A 15,516-nucleotide genomic window follows, 5' to 3' on the forward strand; every position below is an offset into this window, starting at 1 on the left:
TCACAATCACCAAATGTAAGAATGGGTAAATAATTAACTTGATCTTGAGGTTCATCTCTGAGAAGATTTCTCACATATAGTCTTATTTACAAAAGCTTTTTGGAGTATGGGAAGAAAATAAATTGCTTTCAGTCGCGATTTTACAAGTCACATTTTGTGAATTCATTGTGGAAAGGCAGCAGATTATTTCTGAAGAAAAATACAATTTTGTGGATCCACAAAAGTCTTTGTGAATAATGGGGCCTAAATGTCTGTGTGTTCTGCTGCTCTCTTTGTCAGTGGTCCGTTGCTGCTGCTGAGTTTGTATCAAATTGACATTGATTTGCCCCACAGACTTATGAAAAATTCATGGACTAGACAATTCATATGAAAACGTCTAATCATTAATGGTTTTTATAGTACCTATTCAGTCTCATCATTTTAGCAGTAACTTTCCTTCCATTTTAAATTACTGAAACCTTTGTATCTGCTTTTGTGAACTGTAGATTTCTTTCCATTTTTTGTGTGATAGGTGAAGGGTGATTATATGGCGAAATGAATACTTTCCACTTTGTACAGCAGTGTCAAGCACTTTAGGGTCAATACAAAGGCAGATTTGGACTTCTCCGACAATATTGTTCACTGAGTAATGCCTCAAAGCTAATACAGTGGAGCATCATCTACTGCAGGGGTGCAGGGGTTCCAATCTTCAACTTCAGTCCACCATTGTCTCACAGACTGAACTTTGTAAATTAATTGCATCTATTGAGAAATTTACTGCACTTCTCAGTTCTACACCAGTTTTCTTGGGACTGGAATGAGATTTGTCAGGATTTATTTTCACTTCTGACCTTTGCAACATTTCGGCGCAGGGGAATTTAATTATATCTGATTATGCTTTTTGTTTTTCTTATGATCTCTCTTAATCTTGATGTTAATTTCTGCTGTTTCATTTTCTTTTCAAGGTACCATACAACAGTAATCTGGCACCCTCAGCACTTCGGTGGTTTTGGGCTCATGGATTTTCCAGTACCGATAAACGCAATAAAGTTTGCAGAAGTTCGCAGGAGCAGCACAGACAAAATGCCGGAGGAACTCAGCAGGTCAGGCAGTGTCTGCAAATGAATAAACAGTCAAAGCATCAGGCAGAGTCCCTTCTTCAGTACTCAAGATTTTCCAGATGACTAAATTTTACTCTGACTAATGTTCCATCAAACTTCTAATTCACATTTTGTTAGTTGTTACACAGTCATTGAAAAAAGATTCCAGTGAACCCGGTGAGGTTAAATTGAGTGTAGGAAAAGTAACTTTAAAATATTTAAGTGGACCATGAAACTTAACCCCTGTTAATTTAAAAGTTGTGCGAACTGGGACCAAGTGAATTTAAAGAGAGCTTGAGAACCAGGTAAGCCTGGCATCAAACTACTGTGATTTCTGAACAGTCATGTAGCTGATGATCAGAGTTTTACTGTGCAGTATTATTCTTACTTTGTGATCTAATGCCTCCTGTTAGTTTTTTTTTTACCCTTCTCCAAAGCAGCATTTATTTTTTTAACTCAAATAGTTTCCTTTAGGATGAACTAGACAGAAAAAGTTTCAAATTGTACCTGCCCAAAATAAATTAATTATTGTTCAGCCTATCTCCAAAAGTTAAGCTGGGTTCTCCTTAGGATCATCGCCCAGCTGAGATGACTGATTCAAGTGGTGATATTGGAACACTGCCTATTCTATTTTTTGCTTGTTTTAAGGAATTCTAATCTGTTTAATATTTTAATCAAAATAATTTGGTAAAGAAGTAACTTTGGAAATTGCTTAGTATATTCTCTGTGATGTACCATAGAACCATAGAACACTACAGCACAGTACAGGCCCTTCAGCCCTCCATGTTGTGCCGACCCATAGAATCCTTAAAAAATAGTATTAAACCCACACTACCCCATAACCCTCCATTTTTCTTTCGTCCATGTGCCTGTCCAAGAGGTTCTTAAATACCCCTAATGTTTTAGCCTCCACCACCAACCCTGGTAAGTCATTCCAGGCACTCACAACCCTCTGTGTAAAAAAAACTTACCTCTGATGTCTCCCCTAAACTTCCCTCCCTTAATTTTGTCCATATGCCCTCTGGTGTTTGCTATTGGTGCCCTGGGAAACAGGTACTGACTAACCACCCTGCCTTTGCCTCTCATAATCTTGTAGACCTCTATCAAGCCCTCTCTCATTCTTCTACACTCCAAAGAGAAAAGTCCCAGCTCTGCTAACCTTGCTTCATATGACTTGTTCTCCAAACCAGGCAACATCCTGGTAAATCTCCTCTGCACCCTCTCCATAGCTTCCACATCCTTCCTATAATGAGGTGACCAGAATTGAACACAATACTCTAAGTGCGGTCTCACCAGAGATTTGTAGAGTTGCAACATGACCTCTCTACTCTTGAACTCAATCCCCCTGTTAATGAAGCCTAGCATCCCATAGGCCTTCTTAACTACCCTATCAACCTGTCCAGTGACCTTGAGAGATGTATGGGTTTGAACCCCAAGGTCCCTTTGTTCATCCACACTCTTAAGTAACTGACCATTAATCCTGTACTCAGTCTTCTGGTTTGTCCTTCCAAATGCATCACCTCACACTTGTCCGGATTGAACTCCATCTGCCATTTTTCTTCCCAACTCTGCAGCCTGTCTATATCCTCTTGTAACCTTCGACAACCTACTGCTCCATCCACAACTCCTCCAGTCTTCACGTCTTCCACAAACTTACTCACCCATCCTTCCACCTCTACATCCAGGTCATTTATAAAAATCACAAACAGCAGGGGTCCCAGGACAGATCCCTGCGGCACTCCATTAGTCACCGACCTCCAGGCAGAATACTTTCCTTCCACAACTACCCTCTGCTTTCTTCCTTTAAAGCCAATTTTTTATCCAAACAGCCAAGGTTCCACTTATGCCATGCCTCGTGACTTTCTGGATGAGTCTCTCATGAGGAACCTTGTCAAATGCTTTGCATCCACTGCCCTACCCTCCTCAATTTCTTTTGTTACCTCTTCAAAAAACTCCATCAGGCTCGTGAGGCACGATCTTCCCTTCACAAAGCCATGTTGACTATCCATGAGTAGACTGTACTCCAAATGCTTGTAGATCCTATCCTTAAGAATCCTTTCCAATAGTTTGCAGACCACCGACATAAGGCTCACTGGTCTATCGTTCCCGGGTTTCTCCCTATTACCTTTTTTATACTAGGGAACTACATTTGCCATTCTCCAGTCCTCCGGCACTTCCCCTGTAGCCAAAGAGGATTCAAAGATCATGGCTAATGCTCCTGCGATCTCTTCTCTCAATTCCCACAACAACCTGGGGTGTATCATATCCGGCCCCGGGGATTTATCAATCTTAATGTTTTTAAGAAGATCCAGCACTTCTTCTTCCTTAATCTCCACATTGTCCAGCACACAGGCCCACTCAACTTCGACCTCACCCTGATCAAGATCCTCTTCACTTGTGAATACCAAAGCAAAGTATTAATTTAGGACCTCCCCAACCTCCTCCGCCTGCAGGCACATGTTGCCCTCTTTATCCTTTAGCGGTCCCACCTTTGTTCTCATCATCCTCCTATTCTTCACATACGCATAGAATGCCCTTAATCCTTCATGCAAAGGCCTTCTCATGCCCCCTTTGAGCTCTCCTAAGTCCTTTCTTTAGCTCCTTCCTGGCTACCCTACATTTCTCATGAGCCCCTCCTACTTCCTGCTTCTTATATCTAACATATGCTTCCTTTTCCCTCTTGTAACTTATTTTGAATTACATTTGCCTTCCTTTCATATTAACTATCACCTACTTATGCATCCTCCAAGTCTAGATAGGTGTAAGCATCACTTCACTAAGTTAAGGAATGGTTGCAGGAATTGCATTCATGAAAAAAAAGCAACCCCAACTTGCATAGAATTAAAATGGGGCAGGTCTTCTACTGCGAAGATCATGGGTTGCCTGCTGCTTTTGACAGCATGGTCTATACCATGCTTTCATCTGGGAGGCTGACTCCAAGCTCTGTAATGTAACTGGAAGTGCAGCACAGTCCCTGGTCTCATAGGAGACCTTCGAATCCAATGAGGACCTATTCAGAGGCACATCGCCTGTCAGCATTGCTGCTCCAAACAACAACCTTTCCAATGGCCACTATTAGCATTAAAATAATATATAAAAAACAAAATCAATCACAATAATTGAAAACAATTAGGTACATTTAAACTGAATTAAATCAGTCAAGCAGGATTCTCTCACATTAAATGAATAGACTTTTCTCAAATTGATTTCCCGACCTGAGACCTTGGAAGTCTGACTCAGTGAATTCTGGAGTTAACTCCCTGAAGCTGCACAGGGGCAGATGACAGCACAGGCAGTGTTGCAATAGATGCCAAGTTTAAGCAAATGCCAGTGCTAAACTTCAGGGACAATGACAAAACCCTACAGTATCCAGCAGAGGTGCTGGTACACAGGGTGATGATCTATCCCTTTGCCTACAACGTGGAAGCAAAATGTTTGCTGCATCTGATCACTGGCTGGATTTATCTTTCGTGTTTGTCTGCTGCTCTTCCAACTCCATCAACATCGAGCATTTCATCCAGGGCAATCTGAATCTCCGTTTCCTGCATGATGGGTGGGAATTAATTACTACTGAGGAAACTTATAAGCAGAAATCCAGAAAAGCTGTAAAAAATTAGCAGGAACGATGAACAACCGACATCATGGAACATTACCAAGACAGAGGAGACAATTAACTCTGATTCTTTCAGTTTGCCAGAAGGAGAAAATTTCATTTTGTAGCAATACCGTTCATCTTTACCTTAATAGGTAAGCAATTCAACATTTTGCTTTTTTTCTTTGTCTTGATCCAATTGAGGCCAAGTAAAACCAGAGGAAAAGAATGTCAACAATGACAAAGATCTTGCTCTAAGGGCTAGAAATCAATTGTAAACAAGGTGGCACATAGGAAACCTGACTAGATGAAGACTAGCCAATCTGGGGGCTGGATAATGGGGGGTATATACCACCAAACTAGAACTGCCCAAGCATCATCCCTGATGAAAATAGCAGACTTTGTCATCAAAACCTTAGTTAAAATTGAAACCTATACCCAGCTGGAAGCCCAAGAAGAGCAAATGAGTTGATTTTAATGGGTTAGAAGAATGAACTGTTAAATTTCCTTTCAATTTGTCACAAATTTGTTGTGAGGATGTTGCACTTGCTTTTCAAAGGTGTAGCTAACAAGATATAAGTGAACTTGTATTTGTGTACCATACGACAATTTTTATAATGTAATACTGAGTTTCAATGAGTTTGTTTAGAACATAAGGGCAACATTTACAGTGTCTCAAAGAAGTATTTGTCCCCACAAATATTTTTACATTTTACTGTTTCATTTTCCAAATTTAAAATAAATTGAAGTAGGATTTTTAGCCAATCTACAAAACATTGTGCATCATGACAAATCAAAAGAAAAATTCCAAAGCCTGCCAATAATTTACTAAAAATTAAAAACCAAAATTGTGAGGCTGAAAAATTATTCATCCCCTTTATAATTGCTACATTAACTCTCCTCAGATGAAATATGTTGTATCATCTCTACTAACTCGCCCAGTTTGTTGGGTGAAGACAAAAGAGCATTCAAGATAAAACAAAGACAAAAGGCCATTCAAGACAAGTCAGAGAAATGATAATAGAGAAGCACAAATCTGGGGAAGGGTACAAGACCACTTCAAAAGCACTAAGCATACCATCATTTTTTCCATCATGAAAAAATGGAAAAAATATGGAACTACGACCATACTGCCGAGGTCAGGCTGTCCCTCTTGACATTGTCACTGAAGAAGAATGGCACTTGTAAGATAGGTTACTGTGATGCCAACAGTCATTGAGTGAGCTGCAGAAGTCAATGGTTACAACTGGAGATGAATTACATGGCTCCACAAACTCTAAGGCCTTGCACAAAATTGCTATTTATGGAAGAGTGACAGGGAAGAAGCACTGCCTAAAAAAAGAACCAGCATATCCTTGCTCCAAAAGACTTTGCAAAGTGTCACTTGGATACTATAAAGATGTGGTCAGATGAGACCAAAGTGGAATGTTTTGGCCTTAATACTAAGCAGTACATGTGGCATAAATCTAATACTGTGCATCAGCCAGATTACACTGTCCCTACTGTAAAGTATGGTGGAGGTAACATCATGCCGTGGGATGCTTTTCAGCAGCAGAACCTGGAAATCTGTCCAGGATTGATGAAAATATAAATGCTGCTAAATACAGAGAGATCCTGGATAAAAACCTGCTAGCTTCTGCCAGAAAGAATAAACCAGGGTGGAGGTTCACCTTTCAGCAGGACACTGACTATTGCACATTGCCAGTGCAATGATGGCTTCAAATGAAGAAAATTGATGTTCTTGCATGGGCCAGTCAGAGTACTGACCTTAACCCAATTGAACATCTTGGGCAAGACCTCATGATTGCTGTTCACTGCCGCTCTCCTACGAACTGCTTGAGAACTTTCGCAAGGAGGAATGGGCAAATCTTGCTCCATCTTGTTATGCAAAGCTAGTAGAAACTTATCCAAAAAGACTACTGGTTGTAATACTTGCAGGAAGTGGTTCTACTAAGTACTGAGCAAAGAGGGATGAATACTTTCGAAATGCTGGCTTTTGAAATGTTTTTTTAGTTTTTATTTTTTTGTGCATAACTATTTTCCCTGTTTTTGGAGCTGTACTTTGGAAAAAAAGAAGCATGTAATTCACAAATAAAAATTCTCAGTTACATAGATCAAAATTCATGGTTGTAATACTCATTTATGTGAACAAAGGGTTGGGGGCTGAATACTTTTTCAAGGCACTTCATATTAATGAACATGATATTTTGCTGCAAAATATGATCAATATTTAGTTTTAATGGTTTTGCTTAAGGTATTCATGCTTTGAACCACTTTGCAAATGATGCTATTATCATTAATGTACTATTGTAACTCTGTCTAAAGACTATATATTGAAGGGGATTATATTAATTGCTATAATCAAATTTCAGCTATCAATATCCATCCTACTGATTCAATTGTATAATTTGCATAAAATAGTTAATTCATTTGCAAATATATGGTATTCTTGTTGTTCATGAACTAATTTATTTAACCTTCACTTGCTAGTGCTGTGCCCTATCACATTATTTAAGGGTGCCTACGTAAATATGCATGTATATGGTATTACACTAAATATCTGTACTTTTTAAAAATCATTTTATTTCAGGACCAAAGCAAACATTTAATTTATATATATATATATAGGAAGGCATGAAATATGCAAACATCAAGCTGGTCACAAACATGATAGCAAACGAAATACTTGATTCAAAACATCACATGTAAAATGCTGGAGGAACTGAGCAGGTCAAGCAGTATCTATGGAGATGGAAATTAACAGAGAGTCGCCGTTTTGGGCTGAGACATTTCTTGAAGAAGGGTCTTGACCTGAAACATCAACTATCTATTCAGTTGTACCTCCTACCTTTGTAAATTTTCTTATGTTTTTGATTCAAACCTTAACACGAGCAAAATACGTTAAGCAGGAGAGGTAAAAGACAAAATTATCCTTTATTTTATAGCAATATGGCTAAGTAAGCACCCTGATGTGACTTTGTATGTGTTGATACATAAAAGAAAATTGGAGTAATTTACACCTATGACTGGTATTCTTAGTATTGTACAGGTCTGGATTTAACTATTTTGTGCACTTAGTGCAAACATAATAAAATGGGAAAAGAAGAGCGAGCTTTTCTGATCACTGTGACTGTTTTATACCTTGGTTAAACTCAGCAGCCACTTTATCAGGAACACCTGTACGCCTGCTTGTTAATGCATATATCTAATCAGCCAATCATGTAGCACCAACTCAATACATAAAAGCATGCAGGCGTGGTCAAGAGTTTCAGCTGTTGTTCAGAGAAAACATCAGAATGGGGAAGAAATGTGATCCAAGTTACTTTGATCATGAAATGATCGTTGGTGCCTGACGGGGTGGTTTTAGTATCTCAGAAGCTGCTGATCGCTTGGGATCTTCACAGACAACAGTCTTTAGAGTTTACAGAAATGGTGCAAAAGAAAACCCCCATCAAAAGCAAATTTAAAATAGCATCTAGTGTGGCAGGTCTGTGAGTAAAATGCCTTGCTAATGAGAGAAGTCAGAGGAAAATGGGCGGAATACAAGCAGAAGACCACAAACATACACTCAGTAGCCACTTTGTTAGATACATAAGGGACTGTACATACATAATGAAGTGGCCAGTGAATATAATTCTTATTGATCATTTATTCTAACATAGTGTAACAATAGTTAAAAGTGCTAGATAAGTAAGCAATAATGACATGAGCTGTCTTCATGCTCAACTTGACCATTCAGCTTTCATGCCTGCAGGAAACCTAGCTGGTAACAAACTATTTCAATAAGGCTGATCATTTTGAAGGGTAAGCAGTGTCCATTTATATTCTGGATGGAAGGCAAAATTGAACCTGTCGCATGTTGATGCACTTCAACAGTCATTTAGTTATATGAGGAGATAAATATTGTTGACAAGGCCAGCGTTTCTTCCCCACCACTAATTATCTTTGAGAAGGTAGTGGTGAAATGTCTTTTTGAACCACTGTAGTCTTTCTGATAAACGTGTTTTTACAATGCTGAGTTTGGACACAATATCAGGAATAACATTATACATCCATGGTGCACAACTTGGATGGGATCCTGTCAGGTCATGGTATTCTAAATGCCTACTGTTCTTGCTCTTGGTAACAGAGCTTGAGACTCGATTGGGTGGCTGAGTGCATTTAATTGATGGTGCTCGCTGCAGGCCCACTGCACCTAGAATGGAAGGAATGTATTTTTATGGAGCTGGATGAAGTGCTATTCAAACCAAACGCTTTGTCCTGGATGGTACTGAGTCTCTTGAGTGTTGTTAGAACTGAAATTATCTGGGCTCGCAGAAACAGAAATTGGTAGGATTACACGGCCACTCAAGCAACATCTATGGAGAAAGAATAAGAGTTAATATCTCAGTCTGAAGATCTTTTCTCAGAATATAATTTTCTCCCTGTAGATAACAGAAAGGGCTTTGATTGAAGCATCTATTTCTCTGCAATTATAGAAATGAAAGCAAAATATCACTCACAATTCAGAATTGGGTACTGAGTTCTGAAAAAGCTGATGTACGTAAGTTATTATTGGGACATCTCATCCTTGTATTGCAGGTAAGAAACAGTGTCTGTGATATATTTACAAACCACGGATGAATTAAACCATGGTTTAAACCTAACTTCAAGCTACAATTCAGACTGGGTTAACATTGTCCTTATTGAGGTTTTCCCTCCTCCTCGTTCCACTGAGATGAGCAGCAGTTTACAGCACGTCATATTGTGAAGAGAGAACAGAAAAATATATTGGCAAGACCTCTGCAGCCCTGCAGAAGTTTAGTTCATGATCCTTATATAGAAATCAATATTTCTAATACTTTTTTGCAGCAGGATGAAAATATTAAGTTCAGAATAAAAAATGTGTATAACATAGACGTAGTGTTATAAAAAAGGATAAATATGGAAAACAAGCAAAATTAATTTAATTTCAGCAGCATATAATGACTAAGAAGACAGAGGTGATGTATAACTGCACAGTTACATAATAAGACAATACAAATTCTCTTTAGCATAAAATCAGATATTTTGTATGGCATAACAACCTCCCCCCCCCCCCCCACACACTCACACACACATGCACACTATTTAATCTGTATGGCTTGTTTATCACTGGTTACACATAAAAATGCATTGTTAGTTTTAAAGTTAGACATAGCCTCTTTTAGAAAGTGCTGCTTGGATTGGTATTGCTATTAATCTTTCAAAAGGAGCACATAATTTATCTCCCCAATGATCAGTATCCCCAAAGGGTAAATTACTCTAGAGGTCTCTGTGCCCCTGCACTGTATCAGGTTGACCTGCTTCTTGTTTGCCATTTTTGTATACTACTTGCTTATTTAACAAGAAAGAGAATGACTGCAATTCTGAGAAGGTCCTCTGATAGTAGTTTTGACACTCTGGCTGAATAATGACCCTCATTATGGAGCCCATGACAGGCTCTGAAAGTTCTGATTTATGAAGTCATTGAAGGTCCAGGATTAGTGCTCCCCTATTCACTGTTCACGGTACTGGGCCACTTATGAAAAAGGCTAGGAAGACATTACTTTTATTGCAATCAACGACAGTGAATTCAATAAGAATGGAATATTGTTCACTTGCAGCTTACAGTAATGAATAGATCATCCACATTTTATGTTAGATAAAGAGGGGGTAGCTTTCTTTCGTTATACAAGCTTTTATAACTACTACAATGGTCTAGTAAGATTATTTTAAACACGAACTTTAACCATATACCTTAAAAAGTTGCATATCTTTAATATTTTTGCTAGAAAGAGCAGAGTAATTAAGTGCTTTTAATGTAAGGGAACTGTTATGTGTAATGTTATATACTTAATTGATAATATACATTTTTAATATCAATCTTTGTCAATGTGGATGTTAATAAATTACAATGTTCTTATGAAATAACAGAGTTTGGGATAAATAACTTCATTTTACACGACTATTCAAAGTGCTGTAAGGTAAGTTTGTGTAACTGCTCCTTTGACAAACTATGGAAGATTGTCATATTCTTAAATTAGGTTTTAATGCTACACTAATTTAATTTTGGTTTTCTTTTGGAAAGATTGGTAGCATTTATGATATTACAACCATGTGTACAAAGTTAATATTTTATTAAAGAGTCCTTAAAAAATACTTTTCCAAATTTAAAAAAGGAAATTGCCTGAAACTTATGTCACAATGTTAATTTTAATTATCTCAAGTAACCAGATGTACTCTATATTATACTACAGAGGATACTAATACAGGTTGTTATATTGTAGCCTGTAGTACTGCATTAAGAACCAGGAGTACCATATACCAAATTACCATTTTTCAAATCAAATTATAATCATCATTACTATAATTCTATTAGTACAAATGAGAATTGTTATAAACCAATGTAGAGAAATATCATGCTTCAAATTAATTAAAATATAATGAGATTAAAAATATTCTCATTGAAAGTTCGCTTTCAGTGCAGGTGGGGGTTATTAAAGGGAACATATATTATTTCCTTGCCATTAATATTTCTAATGGAAAAATACAGCAACTTTCTGAAAGCAAGGCTGGATAAGTTGGTTTATGGCTAACTCCCAGAAAAGAAACATCAGTATCTTAATATGTTTATTTATATGACCATGTTAATATCATTTTCTCTCATTGGCCAAAGATGGAATTTCCCACAAAGAACTTCTCCAACAAGTACCCTCACCCAGAATCACACAAACTCCTTCTCAGTGGTAAGTGAACACAAATTTTAGATGACCTTTAAGAATTAAATCTGGAATTTGGTTAGCAGGTAGCCTAACATCTGTCCTACAGTTTAAGAATGAAACCAGTCTTTGCCATAGCCACAGGATATGTACTTCAAAAGTAATAAAATGGCTTTGCAAATTATTCTGGAAGGGTTGTAACTCCGTATAAATTGTTCATTACCTTCTCAAATTAATAGGTGGAATTATAATCAAGATTCTCGACTTTGAAACATAAAAAGTAGCAACCAGTCCACTGTACAAGAATGTTTTACTGAAGTATATCAATAAATCCATAACATACAGCATTGATCCACTATATTGTGAGAAGGCAGAATATCTGGAAGAAAAACTTGAATGTAGTTTCCAAGAGTTATTAATTCTGCAAGTTAACCATAATGGTATTAAAAATACTCTCAGAAATGTAGAGATAACTTGAGACATCGCATAGAATGCTTAATGAATCTTGCCACCATTCAATAGTGTTGAAAAGTGCTCAGGTATAACCTATTTACAAAAAGAAGCTCAAATCTGATCTGCCTAATTACTGCTTAATCAATCTACTTTAAAATACCTAAAGTGATGGAAGGTGTAGTTAACTGCATTATTATTTTTTTTCCCCAGGTTGTCCATGGTTCTGTTTCCAATACACTCTCATTTCAGGTACTTGCCACTTTCTGTGTGGAAAAATTCAGATCCCCTCTAAATCTCTTATTCCTTACCCTAAATTAGCCCATGTTATCTAGTTCCCTGCTGTCTCCCCTATTTGTTCCACTCATAATTTTATGTACTTCAATCATATCTCCTCTTGACTTCCTCCACTCCAGCAAGAACAGTAACCTTGTTGGAGGAATCACGATCAGGACTAGGAGTGATTTCAGACTATGGTTTCTTGTATCTGCTGGGTCTCGATATGTTTTGGAGGTGTAGATCAGGTTTATTTGCACTGAGTTTCATTAATGCAGCAACAAAGTTTTGGCCCTTTCAAGAGAGATCGGAGAGGCTCAGTGCGAGCTTAGCTTCACCAATCTCTCACCATAACTGAAATGACCCATCCCAAGCAACATCTTGGTGAACGTCCTCTGCATCCTCACATGTTTCCTGTAATGTGGTGTGCAGGACCGAATGCAGTACTCCAGGTGGGGTCTGACCAACATCTTTTAAAGTTTAAGTGTACGCTCTGCCAAATGAAGACCAGCATTTCATATGCCTACTTAAACATGTTGTTTACTTGCATTGCCGTCTTCAAGGATTTTTGGCTTAGTACAATATAGCTATAAACACCTATCAATTACTGGTATTATCTGAAAAGCCTTGAATAGAACTATCCTTCAGACACTATTCTGCTGCCTTCAGTAGTCCTTACAATAAACCTTAAGAGACAAGAAATTCAGTTATTTACAAACGTCTTTTACATCCAGGAGAAGTTCCAGTGGCTGGGAGTCATGCTGTAAATTACAGTCTGTAAAGTGGTAACAAAAATCATGCATTTAATTAGTGTCTTTTAAAAGCTTCAGATGTCTCAGAGCAACTTCCAGCTAAAGAAGTACTTCTGAAGTGTAGTCAGTAGGAAAATCCAGCAAATGATTTGTGTAAAGCAAGCCCCCGCTAGAAGCAATGAGAGCCTATTGTGAGTGATATTGATTGAAGAGAAGTATTGCGCGATTCACCATGGATACCTCTACTTACCTTTAAAATAATTTCATAGAACCACTTGAAGCCACATGAGTGAATATACAGGAGATAATGTTAATTTCTCATCTGCAAGTCTGCACCTCTGATGAGCTTTTAGCAGTACAACGAAAGAGTGTCTCCTGAGATTTTTTTTTGCTCAAGTCCTGGTTGTCCTATTTCACATATGAGAGCATTGCCTGTTGACTAACTCTTGACACTTTTACAGGTGTAGTTTTGTCCTTTTGGGAGTCAGTGTCTATGAAACCCCAGCACACTCAACAGTTTATAATCAAATTCTATGTCCCCTATGAGAGCTGTAGTTACTGTTAACTTGTATTTATTGACAATCTCGTGGTCTCGGTTTAAACCGCTGAACAGGGCCGAGACAATCTAAATTCATTTAACTTAAGATAATTACATTTACTCAAGCAGAGAAGCTTGCAACCAGCTGCTACAGCCTGAAAGATAAAATAAGTATTATTACCATCGCTTAATCTGAACTTCATAAAAGCTCCTTCTAACACATGACGTTGACCCTATTGACATAGCTCCTTCCCCATCATAAACAATAAAATTTGCTCTTCAGGCTGTAGATGAGTGAGCAAATGCACAGGAAACAGAGAAGTATATTTTGTAAGATCTATTGGTGTGTGAACTGAGTACATTAACCTAAAGCAATGGAATTCAACCCTCCATTGTTGCAGAAAGAACACTTGGCTTTGATGCCTCTGGTCCAGCAAGGGAAAAATCAATCATGGCATCTAATCCAGTTCAGTAACTAGTGACCTCTGTTGAGTATGCGGTTATTAAATCGTGACAGAGCTTGGTTGAACTATGATGTCTATTACTGTCAAATTGCTTGCCAGCACTTACTGTCTGCTCCCTCGTGTAGAGGTTGGCCACATGGGTGAAGTATTGGAGAATTGCTGACACTCTCAAAAACGTGTCTCACTGTTGGCTGGCACCTTTAAGAGATCAGAATGGATTGCTGAAGAGGAAATGGCAATATTCACAGTGTGCAGTGACACAAATTTTTTAAAGAAATAATTTTTGTACATTGTTGTTCTGAGATAGGAAATGAATCTAATCAAAATTTTAGGCACAAACACGTCCTTGAACCAATGTGTGCAGTGTAACTGAAATAATAAAATAGAGATGATAATTCCTTACATCCTTCACATGGCTGATTTTCTAAGGCTAATCTGCAGGAGTGTTTAACAGTGGGTTGTTGATTACAGTTTCTAAAAAAAATGATGCGGTGATAACTGTCTGGCTGATGGCAGAGCATTTTCTTAAATAAAAAATGAGAGCGTATAAATGTAGGACTCAGCCGTATTTCTGATCCTTAGGCTATTAGGTCAGCTGGTAACATCAGTTGTTTAGTACCTCGATTCAGATCAGATGATCATAACATCAGTTTGCAGGGCTTTGGCCTTGTCAATTCTGCAGGGGGAAAAGAAAAAATCAGCAATTGCTTATTGGCCTGTAAACGTCTTCAGATATTGAAGTGTAGGGAACAGCCTCAGACAGTTCATGCACTGCAAGTACCAAAGTTAAGTTTATTCTGGATTGTTAGATGGTGAATCACTTTGATTCTATAGATCAGCCTACAGGGCTGCTGGTTTGTGAGTTCGGAAAGGACAGCTAGTAGAGCATTTGCTTCACAATTCCAGTTACCTGAGTTCGATTCTCAACTTTTGCACAGTTGCACAGTTGCAGAGTATTGGCATATTTTGCTGAATTCACTCTGGAGGGTTAATATACATCTATGAATGACAGACAAGAACACATAAGATGAAAAAACAAATTTCAGAATATGAATCTGATTCTGCAATGTGTTTTTGATTTTTCTCCCTCACTTTTACCAGATTTTCTGTGACAGTGACGCATCTTGAAATTAATTTTTCTTTAAGCTATATTTGAAGCAAGATCAGATTTTAAGTTCTTGGCAATTTGAGATAGGTAATGCTAGCATGGCAAAATAAGGATCTGGAACTTGTTATCACAACGAAAGGAGATGCTTGATGCTAACCTTTAAGATATCTGCCAATAAAGATCTGTGCTGAAGATTTCCTCTCTTTTGGTGTAATTTGCAATTCAATATTAGCCACAGGGAATTCCAACCATCAGTGCAACAGTGATGTCATAAGACAAGCTGAACAGCCAATCAGACTAAGAAATCCACAGCAATAACAGTTCACAAAAAATATGAATGTCATCGTATCTTACAGATAAGGATGAAAACACTGGATTCAAGTAGAAGCTGATATATAAGCAGATTCTAAATAATATAAAATGCTAATTTCAAAGTTTTTGAATTCATAGATGTCATTTTGAGGGGAAGAAAAGCAATATATATAAAATTCTGTCTTCAAAGTCCTAGAAATGGCTCAGCAGTAATTAATTTTGGAAG

The 15,516-nt window shown here is 37.8% G+C and overlaps 1 protein-coding gene across 1 annotated transcript in view; it reads left to right on the plus strand.

Moving 5' to 3' along the window:
• LOC132398606 (uncharacterized) overlaps window positions 1-15,516 on the plus strand; it is a gene marked incomplete at its 5' end in the record, with an annotated part of 40,667 nt that overhangs the window by 4,811 nt on the left and 20,340 nt on the right. Inside the window, 3 exons of the mRNA XM_059978262.1 lie at window positions 945-4,826; window positions 11,348-11,417; window positions 12,054-12,092. The remainder of the gene's footprint in view (window positions 1-944; window positions 4,827-11,347; window positions 11,418-12,053; window positions 12,093-15,516) is intronic.

The sequence above is a fragment of the Hypanus sabinus genome, chromosome 8 (assembly GCF_030144855.1).
Source record: "Hypanus sabinus isolate sHypSab1 chromosome 8, sHypSab1.hap1, whole genome shotgun sequence".
Classification (NCBI taxonomy): domain Eukaryota; kingdom Metazoa; phylum Chordata; class Chondrichthyes; order Myliobatiformes; family Dasyatidae; genus Hypanus; species Hypanus sabinus.